The sequence below is a fragment of the Alosa pseudoharengus genome, unplaced genomic scaffold (assembly GCF_046254945.1).
Source record: "Alosa pseudoharengus isolate Yale_2024_CS ecotype anadromous, Long Island Sound unplaced genomic scaffold, YU_APseudo_1.1 YU_APseudo_1.1_scf_8, whole genome shotgun sequence".
Taxonomy (NCBI): Eukaryota; Metazoa; Chordata; class Actinopteri; order Clupeiformes; family Clupeidae; genus Alosa; species Alosa pseudoharengus.
In genome coordinates, this window is record NW_027468870.1 from 337,501 (window position 1) to 359,065 (window position 21,565).

General features: G+C 43.8%; 9 non-coding genes across 9 annotated transcripts in view; 5 read left to right on the forward strand and 4 right to left on the reverse strand.

Moving 5' to 3' along the window:
- trnaw-cca (transfer RNA tryptophan (anticodon CCA)) overlaps positions 1–34 on the forward strand; it is a 72-nt gene extending 38 nt beyond the window's left edge. Inside the window, exon 1 of the tRNA in view lies at positions 1–34. This exon is cut by the window's left edge and continues 38 nt beyond it. This is a non-coding gene — a tRNA (tRNA-Trp).
- Positions 35–322: 288 nt separating this feature from the next.
- trnak-uuu (transfer RNA lysine (anticodon UUU)) lies at positions 323–395 on the reverse strand. The gene has a single exon. It is a non-coding gene; the product is annotated as a tRNA-Lys (tRNA).
- A 211-nt stretch (positions 396–606) lies between these two features.
- On the forward strand, positions 607–678 carry trnaw-cca (transfer RNA tryptophan (anticodon CCA)). The gene has a single exon. It is a non-coding gene; the product is annotated as a tRNA-Trp (tRNA).
- Positions 679–966: 288 nt separating this feature from the next.
- On the reverse strand, positions 967–1,039 carry trnak-uuu (transfer RNA lysine (anticodon UUU)). Its single transcript has one exon. It is a non-coding gene; the product is annotated as a tRNA-Lys (tRNA).
- Positions 1,040–1,250: 211 nt separating this feature from the next.
- trnaw-cca (transfer RNA tryptophan (anticodon CCA)) lies at positions 1,251–1,322 on the forward strand. The gene has a single exon. It is a non-coding gene; the product is annotated as a tRNA-Trp (tRNA).
- Positions 1,323–1,610: 288 nt separating this feature from the next.
- trnak-uuu (transfer RNA lysine (anticodon UUU)) lies at positions 1,611–1,683 on the reverse strand. The gene has a single exon. It is a non-coding gene; the product is annotated as a tRNA-Lys (tRNA).
- Positions 1,684–1,894: 211 nt separating this feature from the next.
- On the forward strand, positions 1,895–1,966 carry trnaw-cca (transfer RNA tryptophan (anticodon CCA)). Its single transcript has one exon. It is a non-coding gene; the product is annotated as a tRNA-Trp (tRNA).
- A 9,616-nt stretch (positions 1,967–11,582) lies between these two features.
- trnaw-cca (transfer RNA tryptophan (anticodon CCA)) lies at positions 11,583–11,654 on the forward strand. Its single transcript has one exon. It is a non-coding gene; the product is annotated as a tRNA-Trp (tRNA).
- A 288-nt stretch (positions 11,655–11,942) lies between these two features.
- Positions 11,943–12,015, reverse strand: trnak-uuu (transfer RNA lysine (anticodon UUU)). Its single transcript has one exon. It is a non-coding gene; the product is annotated as a tRNA-Lys (tRNA).
- Positions 12,016–21,565: the final 9,550 nt, after the last annotated feature.

The following is a 21,565-nucleotide window of genomic DNA, read 5'->3' on the forward strand; positions in this document are numbered from 1 at the left end:
CAGAAGGTTGCGTGTTCAAATCACGTCGGGGTCAAAAAATTCAACACTCTAATCTTTTCACTGTCAAATTCAGTGACCGCACTTTGACTGAAGGAGAATCAGTGGGCATTTGAATTTCGAGGCATTACTGGAAAGTGAAGGATTTTGGTGAAAAATACCAGCCTTTGCTGTAATGACTTACTCAGGCTTTGACAAAGAGTGAAGCAAACAGTGGACAAAGCGAGCACTGATAGCCACAGTAAATTGTTTAGCAGCCTGGCGTTTAGACCAGGATCTTGCTCTCACGAGTGTGACGGCCCATTTTGCTTGGGTTTAAAGAAATCGCCTGAACAGGGACTTGAACCCTGGACCCTCAGATTAAAAGTCTGATGCTCTACCGACTGAGCTATCCAGGCTTCAGAAAGGCTCTGCACGGACGTGGCGCCAAGTTCACTCTTACTAACGCACGGTGGTAAGTATTGCACGGTGTAACAAGGTAACAGCAAGCAAAAACGTCTGCAGGGGCAACAGAGAATGGCTCTTTCTGCTCTGAAAGCTTCCATCGCTCAAGGCCTCAATAATAGATTCTGGGAAAAGTGGGAAAGTTTATCTGCGTGACAGCTGTGGGACCTCGTGGCGCAACGGTAGCGCGTCTGACTCCAGATCAGAAGGTTGCGTGTTCAAATCACGTCGGGGTCAAAAAATTCAACACTCTAATCTTTTCACTGTCAAATTCAGTGACCGCACTTTGACTGAAGGAGAATCAGTGGGCCTTTGAATTTCGAGGCATTACTGGAAAGTGAAGGATTTTGGTGAAAAATACCAGCCTTTGCTGTAATGACTTACTCAGGGTTTGACAAAGAGTGAAGCAAACAGTGGACAAAGCGAGCACTGATAGCCACAGTAAATTGTTTAGCAGCCTGGCGTTTAGACCAGGATCTTGCTCTCACGAGTGTGACGGCCCATTTTGCTTGGGTTTAAAGAAATCGCCTGAACAGGGACTTGAACCCTGGACCCTCAGATTAAAAGTCTGATGCTCTACCGACTGAGCTATCCAGGCTTCCGAAAGGCTCTGCACGGACGTGGCGCCAAGTTCGCTCTTACTAACGCACGGTGGTAAGTATTGCACGGTGTAACAAGGTAACAGCAAGCAAAAACGTCTTCAGGGGCAACAGAGAATGGCTCTTTCTGCTCTGAAAGCTTCCATCGCTCAAGGCCTCAATAATAGATTCTGGGAAAAGTGGGAAAGTTTATCTGCGTGACAGCTGTGGGACCTCGTGGCGCAACGGTAGCTCGTCTGACTCCAGATCAGAAGGTTGCGTGTTCAAATCACGTCGGGGTCAAAAAATTCAACACTCTAATCTTTTCACTGTCAAATTCAGTGACCGCACTTTGACTGAAGGAGAATCAGTGGGCCTTTGAATTTCGAGGCATTACTGGAAAGTGAAGGATTTTGGTGAAAAATACCAGCCTTTGCTGTAATGACTTACTCAGGGTTTGACAAAGAGTGAAGCAAACAGTGGACAAAGCGAGCACTGATAGCCACAGTAAATTGTTTAGCAGCCTGGCGTTTAGACCAGGATCTTGCTCTCACGAGTGTGACGGCCCATTTTGCTTGGGTTTAAAGAAATCGCCTGAACAGGGACTTGACCCCTGGACCCTCAGATTAAAAGTCTGATGCTCTACCGACTGAGCTATCCAGGCTTCCGAAAGGCTCTGCACGGACGTGGCGCCAAGTTCGCTCTTACTAACGCACGGTGGTAAGTATTGCACGGTGTAACAAGGTAACAGCAAGCAAAAACGTCTGCAGGGGCAACAGAGAATGGCTCTTTCTGCTCTGAAAGCTTCCATCGCTCAAGGCCTCAATAATAGATTCTGAGAAAAGTGGGAAAGTTTATCTGCGTGACAGCTGTGGGACCTCGTGGCGCAACGGTAGCGCGTCTGACTCCAGATCAGAAGGTTGCGTGTTCAAATCACGTCGTGGTCAAAAAATTCAACACTCTAATCTTTTCACTGTCAAATTCAGTGACCGCACTTTGACTGAAGGAGAATCAGTGGGCATTTGAATTTCGATGCATTACTGGAAAGTGAAGGATTTTGGTGAAAAATACCAGCCTTTGCTGTAATGACTTACTCAGGGTTTGACAAAGAGTGAAGCAAACAGTGGACAAAGCGAGCACTGATAGCCACAGTAAATTGTTTAGCAGCCTGGCGTTTAGACCAGGATCTTGCTCTCACGAGTGTGACGGCCCATTTTGCTTGGGTTTAAAGAAATCGCCTGAACAGGGACTTGAACCCTGGACCCTCAGATTAAAAGTCTGATGCTCTACCGACTCCGCTAAAGCTGGGGAACAATAGTCTGGAGAGGGGGGGGAAGAAGGAGGAAAGAAGGGGAAGGAAGGGGAAGAAGGGGGAAGGAGAAAAGAAAAAAAGAGAGGAAAAATGAGAAAATCGCCGGTTCGAATCCCGATTGGAACATGCATGAATTAATGCAAACTCTTGAAAAGTGCTATGAATCTATCAAATATAGCTTAAAAACTAAGAAAAATACAATTGGTAAGAATGCTTTGTTGCAATAAGAATAATACAAATACGAATATGATACTACTACTACTACTGCTGCTCATAATAAACCTTTATATCAAATAAATGTTTCTGACAATCACTTCTCACACCCTGTGGATCTGTGTGCAATACCATTATGTCCTTTTCTTGTAATTTTAATGCTTTATTGCAATAAGAATAATATAAATAAGAATATGATACTACTACTGCTTATAATAATAAACCTTTATATCAAATAAATGTTTCTGACAATCACTTCTCACACCCTGTGGATCTGTGTGCAATACCATTATGTCCTTTTCTTGTAATTTTAATGCTTTATTGCAATAAGAATAATATAAATAAGAATATGATACTACTACTGCTTATTATAATAAACCTTTATATCAAATAAATGTTTCTGACAATCACTTCTCACACCCTGTGGATCTGTGTGCAATACCATTATGTCCTTTTCTTGTAATTTTAATATCTGTGTGAGTTTGAAATGTTTTCCAGATAGGTTTGATAGAAAAAAGCCAAAGGATACTGTAGAGATAAAGTTCAACCTTTTTTTTTTTTATTAAAACACCTTCTCCTTTTGTCTCACATAAACACACCCTCATGAGTATACTCTCACGCATACACACACACACACTGCGCCACACACACACATAAACACGCACACACTGCGCCACACACACACACACACACACACACACACACACACACAAGTTGTGGACTATTTACAAACAAAAAAGCGCTTACATAATGAACAATGTAGCATTTTCAAATGAACAAATTATTTTTTTTTGTCTGCCCTCTTCTTCTTCATGTCCTCCATCCACTGGTCAAGTGGCAGAGCAGCAGTCTGGGGACAGTAGATGTGGCCATAATACTGGCTGTGGCCAGTTTCTTTGTTGCGGGGCTGGTGGCACAGACTGCACTTGTTTTTGTCCACAGTGCGGACGTAGGGCCTCCGAGCAGGTGTTGGGGAGGGAATGGGGCCAGCAGGAGCAATATGCCGGACGGCAGGAACTGGAGCAGGACACAAAAACACAAACGGGGCAAAGGCAGGACTGGGGTTGGGGATGACAGGTGAAGGAGCAGAAACAAGTGTTTGTACAATGGGGGCAAATGCAGGACCGGGGTTGGATATAACAGGTAAAGGGGCAGAATCAGCAGGGAACAACTGCCTTGGCCGGAAAACTTTTGGAGGAGGGGGGTGCGGGGCCGGAACTGCAGACTTTCGTTTGTCCACTGCCTTTCCCACTGTGCTTTCAGGCAGGTGGTAGCGATGTTGGGGACCAGGCTGTGGGGGTGCTGCAGTGGGGCGAATCTGTCCAGGGGGGAGAGGCCTAGCCGCAATAGGAATGGGGGCTGGCAAGTTCACACCCTGAAGCAGGATGGCACATTCTTGCCTCTTCAGCCGCTTGTTGTGCCATTGAATTAGCGTCGTTTGATTCACCTCAAACAACTGCAGGGTGGTACTCTGCATCACAGTCCCATTGCCCAGGACAAGTTGCCGGATCTTGCTGTAGTCCCTCAGAATTAGAGTCCATCTTGTTACTGCATGACTTCCCAATTTTTTGGGGCTCCTGTGAATATCACACAGTTTAACAAAGATGGACTCTACCAGGCGGCAACTGTCTGGCCACTGGGCAGGTGATCCTGTTGACCCAAGGACGCAACGGGTCATGCTGTCCACACCAGGCGTGAATTCAGGCTTGGTTTTTGAGCACCTAAACCGTCCTGTGGTAAGACGCACCTGGTGCCGGGCAGCGTACGCCACTCTCTGCTGGTCAAACGGAAGCAGGTTTTGCCATAGGGCAATGATGGTACTGGCCTGCTGGTGGCTCAGAGTTTGCCCGGTTTCCACCCTAAGCCCCACCAAGTAGCCTGCCAGGCTGTCCACTCTGTCTATCCCTGGTACACTGCGCTCATCCACAGCCTGGTAAAATATAAGAGTAAACCAATGTTAAAAAAAAGATACAATATCACAGGCAGAAGAACAACACAACTACCACAATGTACTTGTCACAAAGAGTCTTACCAGTGGTTCCTCTGGCACTGGTTGCACTGCTGGGGGAGCAGTGGCTGGAGTGACAGAGACTGTGAGGGTGGTGGGGAGAGGAAGGACGGAGGCGTAGGTGGTCATGGAGGATGGACCAGAGGCGGCGTAGGTGGACATGGCAACTGGACCAGAGGCGGCGTAGGTGGACATGGCAGATGGACCAGAGGCGGCGTAGGTGGACATGGCAGATGGACCAGAGGCGGCGTAGGTGGACATGGCAGATGGACCAGAGGCGGCGGCGGCGTAGGTGGACGTGGCAGATGGACCAGAGGCGGCGGCGGCGTAGGTGGTCGTGGAGGATGGACCAGAGGCGGCGTAGGTGGTCGTGGAGGATGGACCAGAGGCGGCGTAGGTGGTCGTGGAGGATGGACCAGAGGCGGCGTAGGTGGTCGTGGAGGATGGACCAGAGGCGGCGGCGGCGTAGGTGGACGTGGCAGATGGACCAGAGGCGGCGTAGGTGGTCGTGGAGGATGGACCAGAGGCGGCGTAGGTGGACGTGGCAGATGGACCAGAGGCGGCGTAGGTGGTCGTGGCAGATGGACCAGAGGCGGCGTAGGTGGACATGGCAGATGGACCAGAGGCGGCGTAGGTGGACATGGCAGATGGACCAGAGGCGGCGTAGGTGGACATGGCAGATGGACCAGAGGCGGCGGCGGCGTAGGTGGACGTGGAGGATGGACCAGAGGCGGCGTAGGTGGTCGTGGAGGATGGACCAGAGGGCACCCTGGTCATGGAGTTGAAAGACTTAAAAAAAAAAAAAACATGTTTATGGAATTTAATCTATCTTTTTTTACTTTGCTTTTTATTAATGTATTTACTCTTTAGATTGTATTAATGGTATTTTGTTTGTTTCTATTTTTCTTTTCATTGTGCTATTCGCCTTATTCACCCGGCGGCCATTACGAGGCTGAGGGGTACACTTGCCATTACACCTCAGTCCAGCAGATGGTGGTGGTAATGCACTCCGTTTGCAACCTGCTAAAAAAAACTCACTGAAAAAGAAGAAGGGTTCACTGGCCTTTTCTTCTTCTTCAGTGAGTTTTTTTTGGCAGTTTGCAAAAGGAGTGCATTACCACCACCATCTGCTGGACTGAGGTGTAATGGCAAGTGTACCCCTCAGCCTCGTAATGGCCGCCGGGTGAATAAGGCAAATACAATTAAAGTTAATAGTGCTATACAAATAATACTACTTGTACTGTTATTATTATGAATAAGGCAAATACAATTAAAGTTAATAGTGCTATACAAATAATACTACTTGTACTGTTATTATTAAGAATAGTTACCAGTTGTTGCTTAGGTGCTGCTGTAGTGGTGTTAGCAGACCCAGTCTGGACAGAGGCAGGAGTGCTGGCTACACTGGTCGAGGCAGGTAATGAGCCAGGGGACAGGTCCAGCACCTCAATAGTGGGATCCAGGTTGCTATCTCCGAAGCCCTCGTCCTCCAACTCCTCCTCCGTGCCCACATCCTCCAACATCTGATCGGTCGCCTCAGAGTCAGGATCCACGTCCTGCATGGCCTGCCCTGTTTGCCGGTACAGGTAATCTATACCTATGAGTTCACCTGGAACAGACAGGGGAACGCAGTTTTCAGAAAATTAATATGAATATAATTTTTTTATGAATATAAAAAGCAATTTAAAGCTAAAACTCACCAGTATAGACAGAAGGTGGCTGAAAAGATGGAACAAGCTGTCTTCCAAGCACCTTAACACTGTGGGTGTTGACACAGTGCACCAGGTCCCCGGAGTAGCTTAACAGGGACGGAGGTTTGCCTGCCAGAGATGCCATCTTACGGTCCTGATTCCACCTGTTCAGGCCTTCCAGGAGGTACAGCTGGAAATTTAAGCTGTTGGCACTTGTTCCTTTAGATAAGATCAATAACTGCAAGTTAATTTGTTGTGCTTTGCTATTTGATAGACATTAATTGTGTCACCATTGATATTTCTGATGAGTAATGATTTATACTGACCTGGAAGGAACCTGTTCAGATGGAGATGAAAGGACTCCAGTGATGTGGAGCCCCTTGCACACCTGTAGTTTGGCAGCACAATACCCTCTTTGGTGGTGGTGCCAGTCTGTGTGTAGAGCAGCACACCTGGTTCGTCCTGAATGCACTTTACGTGCCTTTTCTGGACTTGCCAGATGTGCTGCATCCTCTCCTGGTCCAAGAGAGGGACACCAAGAAGGTCTCGACCCTTTACCCCCATTAGCTCGCTGAGGAGGTGCTCGATCAGCAAGATGGTCTGCTGCTCTCCTCTTGTCCGCCTTCGGCAGTGCAGGGCCAATTCCTCCTTGGTGATCCGTTGGTCCACCATAGTGCCGGTGATGCCAGGGACACCTTCACGTCTCAGCTGCTCCCTCTTGGCCTGCCTCAGCAGAGACACATCCCCACTGTCCCATTCAAAAATGCACGAAGACATGCGTGCCATGAAAATGGGGTAAAGAGGATGAGCATCCTTGGTGCACCCAGCTGCCAGTCGCCGCATGAAGTGGTAGATGTCCAGCTTTACCACCAAGTCTGGCCACCCACCAAATCGCTGCTTGAGCTTGGTCTGCCCAGTGCCCTCCCGACAGCAGTCACAGTCCACATAGAGGAGCTGAGGCGGAGCCACACCCGCATCTGTGTACCTCCGGATGAGGTCTGCTGCCATACGATCCAGGGCAGGACCCTCCTGAGCCGTCAGGACACTGATGAGGATCTGGCCCACCTCATTGCTGACAGATGTCAGCCACAGCGCTGTTCCTTTCGCCAACCCCGACAGCTTCTTTGTTATCTGTAATCACACAGAAAAGACAGTGAGTGATGCAAAATTATTTATATATGAAACATTACTTCCATATTTCAGGTCTGTACTATTACTAATGGTGTATTTCCAATTATTTTGATTGAAATATAAAAGTAGTTACTTTTTTGGTGGAGTCCATTTTTAGGATGCAGCCATATGTGGAGGTTATGCTGGCTTTGATATGGTCCAGCCTGCACAAGATGTCCCGCCCATAAACAGCCAGCATCCATCTGTGGGAGGGGATGGTTTCCGGCTCAGGTGGCTCCTGAAATCGTACAGGGAGCAGGCTTGGCTGGGAGGTGAAGTCTGAGCAGGCACCAAGGTACCGGCAAAGACGCTTCAGCCACTCCTCGCTGTGGTTCTCCCGCAGCTGCCTCACTAAGCGAGAAGGGCTGTTGCCCAGGGCCCTCTCCCTGAGGAACCTAATGACCCGCATGTCACAGGCATATCTGAATAAAACAAAGGGAAAGAGAGACATAAAGACACAAACATTAAAACCAGCTCATCTCAATTGTGTTTTAAATGACAAACATTTATTACACAAGCTAAATCTCAGTATACTCACTTTCGAGTTAGGATCAGCCTAAATTCTAGTTTGTGGGCTAAGTCCAGCTGGTCCAAGATGGCCTTGCTGGTGGAAATCAAGGCCGTTTTGCATCCACTGCACCAGAGAGTCTCTGTAATCATCAGGTAGTAGCGATCTACATCTAGTACCTGCCGGGCTCTCTTGTGTGCCCCATAGCCTGTGAGCTGCCCCCCACACACAAGACAGGACAGCCTGACCTTCCAGAGATGGTATGGCATCCACAGTAGAAGCCTGTGTGTGAAGAAGCGCTCTGGAGCGGGGCCTTGATGATAAATCAGAGCTGGCTCTGGTGGATCATACCACAGCTTCAGGTCAGTACGAAGCCGATGTTGCTTCCACAAAGCTGCTGAAATCCACCTCTGATCCTGTGGTGGTATGGTTTTCATCAACTTCGCGGGAAGCCATCCAGACTCTGAACCTGGAGCGGTCACTGTATTTTCAGCAGGCTGGACCGAGGATTCAGCTGAAGATGGAGCAGCAGAGGGAACACAGGCGGAGCTGATAACAGAGGTGACGGAATCAGAGGACGTCCCAGAGGAGGCAGCGGCTGACACTTCCTAATGTATTAAAAAAGACAAACATAGATATGATTACAAGCCACTTGTGAGGAATGTTTGTTCAAAATGTAGCATATTTATGTGATCCAACAATATTAGTGTGAAGAAAACGTTTCAATTAAAGAGGTACTCACAACTCTAGAAACAGCTCCTGGAGCACAGGAAGCAGAGGTGACTTCAGACACAGAAGAAGGAGGAAGAGACAGGGGGGAGACAGTCTGAATATACAGCCTGGGACTGCGAGCAGGCGATGCAGACGCAGAAGAGGGAGGAAGAGACAGGGGAGAGACGGTCTGAATATCCGGCCTGGGACTGCGGGCAGGTGATGGTGTCCTAGGTGCAGGGCTGGACAATGCAGAAGTGCTAATAGGCTGCAAGAATAAGAGAGCACAGTTTACAGTATTGAATGAAATAATCTATCATTATCAGGAATTGCAGTAACGATGATTAGATAAACTCAGCATATCTTTATGGAATGAAGTTTCATTTTCTTGACTATACCTTGGTTGCATGCGTCCTTGCCAAACCTAGGTTTGGCTTTAAAGCTGCACCATGGGACCCACCATACCGTGGCTTTGTAAACTGACAAAAAGAAATTAGTAACATTATGTGAAGCGTTTTAAAATGTTATAACGTATGATAACATAAATATCTGCATAAAGACATGCATTTACCGATGTCAAAGTCAAAGTAGGCTTTAAAGGTGCCTTCCCGGATGCCGTTCCTGACTGCCCAGGTGTTACAGGTGGTGACATGGATGGTGTGGATGACACAGGGGCCACACTGGAAGGCTACAGTTTAACAGAAAAGGAAATTAAATTAAAAAAAATACACAATACACCATCAACACATCACACTTTTATGAAACACTTCTTATACCTTTTTCGTGTGGAAACCACAGTTACATGTCTGTGTCCCCCCAAACAGAGACATTTGGCCCCTTTGTTGTAGTGGACACTTCTCAATCTGTAACATATGACAATGAATCATAACTATCTGTTCCCTGTAATGATGACATAGATTTCCTGTGTTTATGTACATGTCCAAGTTTACCTTCTGGTACAGTTCATGCCATTTCCTCTGGCGTGGTGCCGGTCTGTTCCCTGCCTCAGAAGGCCAGACCCCCTGTGTGGCAAATCTGCGCAGGCGGGCCACCCATTCATCGTCACTCATAGCCCTGTGCTTCTTGTGTTTGGAAGCCATCTTCCAATAGAAGATAGTGTGTGGCAAAATACAAAGTTTATGACTATTCAGTAGAACTGAGTAGTTAATCAGTTTCATACATTTATTTCACATAGCACATATTTCATCTGAGTGTTTTTGGACAAGGTTATAGTTTAATATTTAGGAGGAAGGGATGATGTGGTGTGTGGGTATAATAATATGCCATAAAAATCAGATTATTACATACCATTTCGATTACAAAGGCTTACAATTAGTCTACATTATGTTTATTATCGATTAACCCACAAAAACAACACAAACCCTATATTACGTCATGATAATAAAGGTGCAGCTTTATGGTTAGCCTATGTATTGTATTGAATTGCATTACAGCTAAAATTAACAGACAGAATTCGTTTACCTCAGTAAAAACTGGCGCCCAAAACTTATAGGCTAATTAACGTTATGCATAATGCAGCCATATAGCGGCCAGAGGTAGCCTAACCTATAGGCTAGCTATTTTTAGCCAACTTAATGTAAACATAATAACGTAATAACATACATTATGACAGTAACAAAGCCTATGCACGATAGTAATTATATTAATGTAAACATGTAAAGTCCATTAAAAATAATGAAACTGCCCCTTAACCTCTAGACATAAATAAGACGTTCTGTAACGTTACGTTAGCTAACCAGCCACTTAACTAAATATAACATTGCCCATTACGATTATTACATAGTCTTACAATTAGCCTACATTATGTTTATTATCGATTAACCCACAAAAACAACACAAGCCCTATATTACGTCATGATAATAAAGGTGCAGCTTTATGGTTAGCCTATGTATTGTATTGAATTACATTACAGCTAAAATTAACAGACAGAATTCGTTTACCTCAGTAAAAACTGGCGCCCAAAACTAACTAACGTTAACTTATAGGCTAATTAACGTTATGCATAATGCAGCCATATAGCGGCCAGAGGTAGCCTAACCTATAGGCTAGCTATTTTTAGCCAACTTAATGTAAACATAATAACGTAATAACATACATTATGACAGTAACTAAGCCTATGCACGATAGTAATTATATTAATGTAAACATGTAAAGTCCATTAAAAATAATGAAACTGCCCCTTGACCTCTACATAAATAAGACGTTCTGTAACGTTTCGTTAGCTAACCAGCCACTTAACTAAATATAACAACATTGTCGGCTTCTTACCTCGATATCGATGTATGTAACTGTTAAATCCAACGTAAATCCAGTACTCTGGCACCTGTAACGTTAGAGTCCAAACTTTTTTTTTTTTTTCAAAACCGCTGGACCGCTGATTAACCTCTGGCGATGCTCCGTCAGGTAGATGGAAAGTTTTTGGGAACGAAGGATAGTGATTGGTTGTCAACAAAGGCAAGGAGACGAGATTTTGTAAATGGACTTTTTTTATTGGCTGTAAGCTGTGAGGTAAAGATACACATACTGATACGTGATTGATGCATACATATAAAAAAAAAATATTGGAAATGGGGCATAGTGACTGGCTGGAAGGAAAAGGAGATGATGGGATTAGGCTTTATTGATTGGCTGTGAACATAAATGGAAAGATGGCAATAGTGATACGTGATTGGATGGCAATTGACAGTCTCTCGTTCTCCCGGCACCGCTATCCAGGCTTCCGAAAGGCTCTGCACGGACGTGGCGCCAAGTTCGCTCTTACTAACGCACGGTGGTAAGTATTGCACGGTTTAACAAGGTAACAGCAAGCAAAAACGTCTGCAGGGGCAACAGAGAATGGCTCTTTCTGCTCTGAAAGCTTCCATCGCTCAAGGCCTCAATAATAGATTCTGAAAAAAGTGGGAAAGTTTATCTGCGTGACAGCTGTGGGACCTCGTGGCGCAACGGTAGCGCGTCTGACTCCAGATCAGAAGGTTGCGTGTTCAAATCACGTCGGGGTCAAGAAAATCAACACTCTAATCTTTTCACTGTCAAATTCAGTGACCGCACTTTGACTGAAGGAGAATCAGTGGGCCTTTGAATTTCGAGGCATTACTGGAAAGTGAAGGATTTTGGTGAAAAATACCAGCCTTTGCTGTAATGACTTACTCAGGGTTTGACAAAGAGTGAAGCAAACAGTGGACAAAGCGAGCACTGATAGCCACAGTAAATTGTTTAGCAGCCTGGCGTTTAGACCAGGATCTTGCTCTCACGAGTGTGACGGCCCATTTTGCTTGGGTTTAAAGAAATCGCCTGAACAGGGACTTGAACCCTGGACCCTCAGATTAAAAGTCTGATGCTCTACCGACTGAGCTATCCAGGCTTCTGAAACTCTCTGCACGGACGTGGTGCCAAGTTCGCTCTTACTAACGCACGGTGGTAAGTATTGCACGGTGTAACAAGGTAACAGCAAGCAAAAACGTCTGCAGGGGCAACAGAGAATGGCTCTTTCTGCTCTGAAAGCTTCCATCGCTCAAGGCCTCAATAATAGATTCTGGGAAAAGTGGGAAAGTTTATCTGCGTGACAGCTGTGGGACCTCGTGGCACAACGGTAGCGTGTCTGAAGGAGGTTGTGTGTTCAAATCACTCAATCAATTCAGTGACCGCACTTTGACTGAGGGAGAATCAGTGGGCCTGTGAATTTCGAGGCATTACTGAAAAGTGAAGGATCACACCTCTGTCTTTCTTATGACTTAACTGAAAATGAATTATATGCATCACAACACCTCGTTTTCCTCAGTGTGGACCTCAAAGCACCCTAGGGCTGTGGAAAAGCTCTGATCACACAGATGCCTCTTTTCTCTTTTGATCACACATTCTTGTGTGTACTGAATCCTTCTGGTCTGTAGATGGCGACAAACCTCAGCTTGAGATCAGCGATGACACTAAATCAACTTTATTCAGGACACAAAAACAGTCCATAGCAAATACAAATCATTGTAAAAGACAGACAAATACAAAAAGAAAAGATACATTCCACAGTAAACAAACAAACAAAGCGTATTTTTAGCATATAAACTAAAATGCCAATGGTTCCAGAGTGTCGATGTGAGCCTGACCTCTCTACACAGGGCTGTGTGCTATACACTCTACACCAATCAGTGTAGAGCCCTTGCCCCCAAACACACTCTACACCAATCAGTGTAGAGCCCTTGCCCCCAAACACACCTATGCAAATGACACCGCCCTTGTGGGGTACCTAAAACCTGGAAATACATCACTGGCTGTCTTTGAGGAAGAAGTAGGAAGCTTTATCAAATGGTGTTCGGACAACTTTCTGGCTGTGAATGCCAATACAACAAAATAAATTATCATTGATTTTAGATGTCACAGAGGAGAGATACCACATACCATTGTTAATAATACACCAATAGAGAGAGTCAATACTTATAGAGAGAATTGAATTGAATTTAGAATTGAAATTGATGACAGGCTGAAGTTTGACAAATGTGCCACCGCCAAAGTTAAAAAGCTGCAACAATGGATGTTTTTCCTGAGGAAATTAAATAGTTTTAAGGTTGACCGTTATACCTTGGAGCTGTTTGATAAAGCTGTCCTCCAGAGCATCTTGTCCTCCAGAGCATCTTGTCCTTTGGCTTGATTTGTGTTTTTGGTAAATGTGCAAGCAAGATCATGTCAAGCTGCAACGCATGATCAAAATAACTAGTAGAGTCATTGGGTGTGATCAGACGTCTGCTGCTCAGTTGTGTAAATATCTAATATTGTGTAAAGCTGAACGCATCCTCAGAGACCCCACTCATCCACTATACAATACATTTCAAGTAAGTCAGTGGGGCAATGGAAGGATGCTCTAAAGAAAGATAAAAAAAAACACTAGAATCAGTAAATAATTTGTCCCCTCAGCGATTAGGCTCTTAAAATGAAAGACACAGTTCAAAACAAAGGACTTGATGCTCTACCCTCTTAACTTGTATTGCACTGGATGAATTTTTAGCCTAATTTATTATCTGTGGAGAATATGTGCAATGTGTGTGTGTGTGTGTGTGTTTTGGTACCTCCACATATAGTGAGCACTATGGAACATAACATGTCAAACTAGCTCAAGTAGGAACAACACCATTGGAACATAACATGTCAAACTACCTCAAGTAGGAACAGCACCATATTGTTAATTTAGACTTTTTAAAAATACATTTTATTTAAAGAACTTTTATGAAGTAGTGCAAAATAAATCCCCTAGGTGGAGCTATGATCCTCAAGCACATCTTTCTAATGAAACATCCTGGGTGTTTCTGTGAGGCTATGAGAGTAATTTTGGCTGTTCATGGTGTTTGGAGGTTTGGTCCGTCCCGCCTGCTGCTCCGGTTTCAGCTTGCTCATCAGAGACCTCATTCGCTTCGTTTTTGCGTCCTCAAATGGGCCATTTCGGGCTGATGGAAGATAAGAAGATTGCAGTGAAATGGGAAAATTACAAATATTCCCACCGGTGCTTCATGAAAGTATGATCACTTCTACTGTATTAGTCCTTGCACTTCATCAGAGAACAGCAAAGCACTTCATCAGAGAACAGCAAAGCTGTCTGTCTATCTGTTTGTCTCTGTCTTCTTTCTGTCTGTTTTATGTTTCTTTTTTTTAGAACTTGTTTTTTATTATTTCCATTTATCAAGTGCAGTCATACGGTACAATATGTTACAGTAAGATGCCACAGGTAAGCCTACAGGAAGGTTAACAGTCCATAGATGTCTTTCATTCTAATCATAATGTGAGGTAGGATCTTTATCCTAGCAGTATCACATTCTTACATATTACATTTAGTTTCACATTGCAGATGTCCATTGTCTATAAAGAATAAACAAATTAATAAAAATAATAAAAAATAAATAAATAAATAATAAAAAAAAAGGGTGTGCATAAACCCAGATAGGGAGAAATAATTAAATTATAGTATTCTGCACATCATTCATATCAAGTGAAAGTGTAAGGCAATGGGTGACTATTTATTTAGGAATACATCTGCTTTCAGTTGTAACAATGCTGTTGTACAGGGATGGATTACTGCACGGGCCTACCGGGCACAGGCCCAGGGGCCCAAGAGATCAGGGGGCCCTGAAGCCCAAGCCTTTGCATGGAATCATTGCCTCAATATCAACAAATCAGGATGTAGGCTATGAATCTGATTGAATTTAGTATTGGCCATCCACAAAATGCACCAGAATACAGGAAATCACATGAAACAAATTAAAAAATGTCTGGGGGAGGACCCCCAAACCCCCCCTCCCACATATACGACAATAAGTGGGGGGCCCTTAATACATCTGGACCCAGGGGCCCGAAAGTTCATAATCCGCCCATGCTGTTGTATACTCCATATTGTAAACGTCCTGGATTCTATCCCTCCATTGTGTAACTGTTGGAGGGTGTGGCTTCAGCCAAGAGGCTGTGATTACTTTATTCGCTATTAAAAGAAGGACTCTCAGCAAATATGCTTGGCTATGCTCTTCAAGATCAGCAGGCAGTACCCCCAGCACAAAATGTGATGGTTCAAGAGGTAAATCTATACAGAGACATGTTCTTATTTCTTTTTGTAAATTTTGCCAGTAGGCTGATACCTTTGGGCAGTCCCAAAATATATGCGTGTGGTCTCCCACCAAGCCACAACCTCTCCAGCAACAATCTGAGGTGTTGCTCCATTTTGATGTTATAGATGGAGTTCTAAAGTATCTCATTTTAATTTTCCATCCAAATTCCTTCCAGTTTGGACTGCTGGTTGCCCTGTGTCTATGACTACATGACGTCTCCCACTGCTCATCTGGGATTATTGTGCTCATTTCTAGTTCCCATTTTTGTATAATATCCAAGTTATTTTCTTTAAGTTCTTCCTGCAGTATCTTGTAAATATGTGATATGAACTTCGTCTTTACTATTCCTTTAGTTATTGATATAAAGAAGTGTTCTATTTTTGTTGGCAAGGAGCAGAGCTTTTCGCAATTCCTGATGCTTTTGTAAATAGTGCCTAATTTGCAAATACCTAAAAAAGTCCTGGCTAGGTAATATTCTTCTTTAAGCTGTTCGAATGATTTTAGGACTGGACCGTCAAACAGCTGATCCAAAACCACCAAACCCCTTTCCTTCCATTTCAGGAATCCTTTGTCCAGCCTAGCTGGGGAGAACTCACAGTTGTTTGCTATCATGATAGCTCTGGAAATGGTCATGGGAAGTTGTAGTTTTTTCCTCACAATTGACCATATTTTCAAGGTATTTTTACTCCATACATTAACTATCTTCTTTTTCCCCCACATATCTTGGTTTAAGAATGGAATTGAATTTAATGGCAAATTTGGGCATTCACTCTGCTCCATTCTAACCCAAACAGTGTCAGTGTCTTGGGATATCCAAGCAACCATTGATCTGAGTTGAGCTGCCCAATAATATTTTTTCATATTAGTCAAGTCCAGGCCTCCATTTTGGACAGAGTAGTCTTTTAAATTTAAGTCTGGGTCGCTTGCCTTGCCAAATAAACTGAGACAGCCATTTATCTAATATAGTAAAGGTGGACGCAGGAACATAGATAGGTAATGATTGAAAGAGAAAAAGCAACCTAGGTAAAATGTTCATTCTTATAGTTTCTATTCTGCCTATCAGGGATAGTGGTAAGATTTCCCATCTTGTAAGGTCCGCTTTTATGTGGCCCATCAATTTCCCATAGTTGGCTTTAAATAATTTTGATAGGTCCGCTGTTATAATAATTCCCAAATATCTAAACTCTTGCGACCAGCGGAAATCAAGCCTTCCTGACAGTTGAATTGGCCAATGTCCAACTAACATCATTGCCTCTGATTTTGATTGGTTAATTTGATAACCAGAGAGTTCTCCATATTTCTTTAAGGTGTCTATCAGTACAGGAACAGAAAGGACCGGATCACTTATATAAGTGAGGATATCGTCCGCATAAAGAGATATCTTGTGCTCCTTATTACCCATGTCATTAATGCCTTTTATTCCCTTGTTTTGTCTTATAGACGCTGCCAGAGGTTCAATATTTATAGCAAAGAGTCCCCTTGCCTCACCCCTCTCTGTAGTTCAAAGAATTCAGAACAGCATCGATTTACTCTGACACGTGATTTTGGATTTCTGTAGATAACCCTGACCCAATTACAAATTTTGGGTGGAAACCCATGACAAGTAGCGTTCTGTACAAAAAGTCCCACAGTGTCAAATGCTTTTTGTGCGTCAAAGCTTATTAACATTGATGTTTGCTTGTTTCTTGTAGCGCAAGTAATGATGTTCAGAGTTCTCCTTATATTGTTAGCACCTTGCCTGTTAGGAATGAACCCTGTTTGGTCTGGATTAATCAAAGTAGTAATATGTCTCTGAACTCTATGTGCTAAAATACTTGTCAATAATTTTTGATCATTGCATATCAAGCTAATGGGTCTGTATCCCTCACAGAGTGTTGGGTCTTTCCCTTCTTTATGGATCACGGATATAATGTCCTGTGACCATGTCTCCGGAGGATTGTTCTGGAATAGGGAGTATCTAAATACCTTAGTTAGTACAGGTGCTAAGTCATTTATGAAGCATTTATAGAATTCTCCAGGAAGTCCATCGATTACTGGAGATTTGTTACTTTTTTATCTTTTTATAGCATCTCTTATTTCTATTTCTGTAATTGGTGTTATCATCTGTTTTGAGACTTCCTCTGATAATGTGGGGAGATCCAAACCAGTGAGGAAGGTTTCAGTATCCTCTCCTAATGTTTGTAAACTGGGTTCTTTGTATAAGTTTTGGTAGAATGACGCAAAGGCATCTGCTATGTCCTTGGGTTGAGATACTGTTTTTCTCAATGTAGGGTGACAAACCTTGGAGACAGTACGATTGGCTTGAGCTTTACGAAGTTGGAAGGTTAGAAGGCGACTAGCTCTATTCCCCATTTCGTAATATCTCTGTTTGGAAAATCTCAAAGCCCCTTCTGCTTTATATGACAAGAGTTTGTCCAAAGCTTTTCTGACCTCCTTAAGTTCTGTAGCAATGTTACTAGTTCTTGTGATTTTGTGTTGTGTCTCTAAAAGTTTTATTTTCTCTTCCAAATTTGATTGTTCCTTGAGTCGCTGTCTCTTAATTTTTGATGATATCTGTATGATTTTTCCTCTTATAACTGCTTTTGCTCCCTCCCACAGAACTGAAGGATCGACCTCACCATTGTCATTGATCTCAAAATATTCTTTTAGCGTTTTACTTAACTCTTCCACTGTCTCACAATTGTTCAGCAGTGATACGTTTAACCTCCAGTATCTGAAAAAAGAGTGCTTACCTAGATATATTTTTAAAACAATGGGAGCATGATCACTCATCACTTATAGGTTCAATTAAACAATCTGTTACTTTATGTATGTATTGTTGGGGGAGACAGAAAAAGTCAACCCTTGAATAACTATTGTGCACATTTGAGAAAAAACTAAAATCTTTTCCTTTTGGGTTTTTAGATCTCCACGGGTCTGTAAGACCCAGTTCCGACATGAAATTGTTTAAGGTTTTTGTTTTGGGGCACCAAGATCCCTTTTCCATGGGTATCTTATCCATTTTCCCATCCTGCACTGCATTGAAGTGTGCGGTGGATTATTGTAAAGCAATTTACAAAAGATTCACTGAACAAAAATGCTGATGTGGTACATGAAAATTTAGCTAAAAATGTGGAGAATGCAATGCAATCAAGCATTGTGGACGATATATTGTCACAAGCTGCATGGCAGAATAAGCAACAGGCCGATGTGCGTTTTATTTGGAGACTGTTTTGCGCGACAGAGACTGAGTTTGCTGCTGATATTCTGGGGATAGGCCTAGCCAATGTACGACTTCAGCCTTTTAATATATTTGCTGCATTAGATCAGTCTTTCTAGAACAGGCAAGGGCTTTCTAGCCTCACGTCAGCAGCGCTGCATCACCCATATAGCCTACATTAAAACAACCAACGGATGGTGGGCGGGTGCAGTTTTGAAAATTGGTCAACAAACTTTGGTGCTGATGGATGGCTGATGGATGATAAGTTTTGCTATGCAGTTATGGTTGAAATAATAGCCCATTAGCGCATCTCTAGTGTGTGTGCCTCTCTCTCGCTCAGAGGGGAGGGAGAGGCTGAGGGGTCGATCAAGCATGGATTCTAAACTCTGTGGTGGATAGGATCTACAATTAGGTGTTAATAATATTACCACGCTAGGTCGAAGTACTCCCAAGTGCTATTGCGCCACACATTGTAGTTCTCCTGTTTATTCGCTTGGAAAATCGCCACGTTTCATGTTGTGTGACTACACATTTTGATCAACTACTCGTGCAACTGTATTTAAGTAGGGAAAAAATTGAGGTGTTTGATTACTGCTATGTTCCTCTCTCTACGGCCACGGCAGAGCCCGCTAGCATAGCAACATGCTAACACATTCGCGCCGCGCGACAGAGCGTTTGAGTGCACCTACCGGCGCGGGAGAGGTATGACTCAACTCGTGAAAGTTAAGGTAAGAACATATATTACTACTGATTTTGGGTGGCGTGTTCCTTTAACCCTTAGAACCCTAAGCTGTTTTTAGGGCATTTTCACTACCTTTATTCATAAGAATTTATTCTGGTCATTGTAAGTGCCACACACACATATTATATATTGTTTTTTTCTAGGCTATCTAGGCTATCCATATCTGCCATCATTTCATGTATTAGTACTAGCATTGATTTTATTTTGATTTTTAAAGAATTAAAATATAAAAATCATATTATAAAAATTCTTATATTTTGACCTGTATCTCACCACAGCAAGCTTATAGCTCTACATGCATTTCATGTGTGTGTAGGGCAGACTGTCCTGAAACGGTCAATATAATTGCCATGTTGGAGGGATACTATGGGGCTGAGCAATGAAAAATGACCATTCTGCGCTCCATATCTGTGACACGAACTGATCTGACCTGACTTGACCCAAGTTTGCCTGTTAGCATGTGTGACTATGGTGTATGCACACATGATGATTCTCAACTTTTTACTGCATTGCCATGAACAAAGTAAAGCCAATTTCTTTGTTGAACAAATTGGGATGCAATGTGAGCCTTGAATTAGATGCCATGCAGGAATTTGCTAGGATCTCAAAACCGGATTATGAACATGCTTTGCCATAGAGAAACACACGATAGCATTGGATTATAAACATGCTTTGTCACAAAAACAGACAAAAACGTGGGGTAAGTCCAGCTATATGAAGTGATTATTTTGCTGTCACTTCGTCTGTTTTATAACCCAGAAGGATGTACTTGGTATCAAATGATAGCTCTGAGTCTCCTCTTTCATCTGACATGCGTGGCATATCTATGCGATCACGGGTCCGCGAGTAATTCAAACGAGAGTAATTGGTGTGCAGCATTGGCTTGTGTACATGACGTTATTATTTTGCAGTCATATCGTCTGTTTTTATAAGCCAGAAGGATCGATATTCATGGTACCAATGGATAGCCCGGTGTCTCCTGGCGCCTTTGTGTTAGTAAGCACATTTTTTGTAACTATGGCCTTTTTGGCAATACTTTTGTCACAGATCTGTAAATGGATCCAAACTTCAAGTATTGGTGTTTATTTACACACATCAAAACAAACACAAGTGTGTTTTTCCAAGTCAAAACACAAAATAGCAATTTCACTGAGACAAAACAAATCAGTCTACATCGGGTCGTCTCTCCCAAAATTTCGTCTACATCACATGCAATGTAGTCCAAGGCACCGGGGAAAATATATTCTGGAATGCCGTATCCAGGCCTGACATGACAATATCCCCACATGTAGACTGATTTTTTTGCCTGTAAAAGGGCTATTTCTTTCTCTTCTTACCCTTCCTCTTCCCCCTCCTCGTCCTCCTCTTGCTCCTCCTTGTCCTCTTCCTCTAACTTCACCTCCTTGTCCTTGTCATCCTCTCCCTCTCACTTCTTCACCTCCTTGTCCTCTTCCTCTAACTTCACCTCCTTGTCCTTGTCATCCTCTCCCTCTCACTTCTTCACCTCCTTGTCCTCTTCCTCTAACTTCACCTCCTTGTCCTTGTCATCCTCTCCCTCTCACTTCTTCACCTCCTTGTCCTCTTCCTCTAACTTCACCTCCTTGTCCTTGTCATCCTCTCCCTCTCACTTCTTCACCTCCTTGTCCTCTTCCTCTAACTTCACCTCCTTGTCCTTGTCATCCTCTCCCTCTCACTTCTTCACCTCCGCGTCCTCTTCCTCTAACTTCACCTCCTTGTCCTTGTCATCCTCTCCCTCTCACTTCTTCACCTCCGCGTCCTCTTCCTCTAACTTCACCTCCTTGTCCTTGTCATCCTCTCCCTCTCACTTCTTCACCTCCTTGTCCTCTTCCTCTAACTTCACCTCCTTGTCCTTGTCATCCTCTCCCTCTCACTTCTTCACCTCCGCGTCCTCTTCCTCTAACTTCACCTCCTTGTCCTTGTCATCTTCTCCCTCTCACTTCTTCACCTCCGCGTCCTCTTCCTCCTCTTCCTCCTCCTACTTCTTCACCTCCACATCCTATTCTTCAGCCTCCTCTAATTCTTACTCTGCTCCCTCCATTGTACCCCCGTGTGTGTGTTTATGTGTGTATGTGCGTGTGTGTGTGTGTGTGTGTGTGCGCGTGCGTGTGTGTATGTGTATGTGTATGTGTGTGTGTGTGCGTGCGTGTGTGTGTGTGCGCGTGTTGTGTGTGTGAGTGTGTGTGTGCGTGCGTGCGTGTGTGTGTGTGAGTGTGTGTGTGCGTGTGTGTGTGAGTGTGTGTGTGCGTGTGTGTGTGCGTGCGTGTGTGTGTATGTGTGCGTGTATGTGTGGTGAGGGTAATGTCTGGCCCCTTTGTGTTAATGTCTATTGTGCGTATGTGTGTGTGTGTGTGTGTGTAGTGAGGGTGTGTGT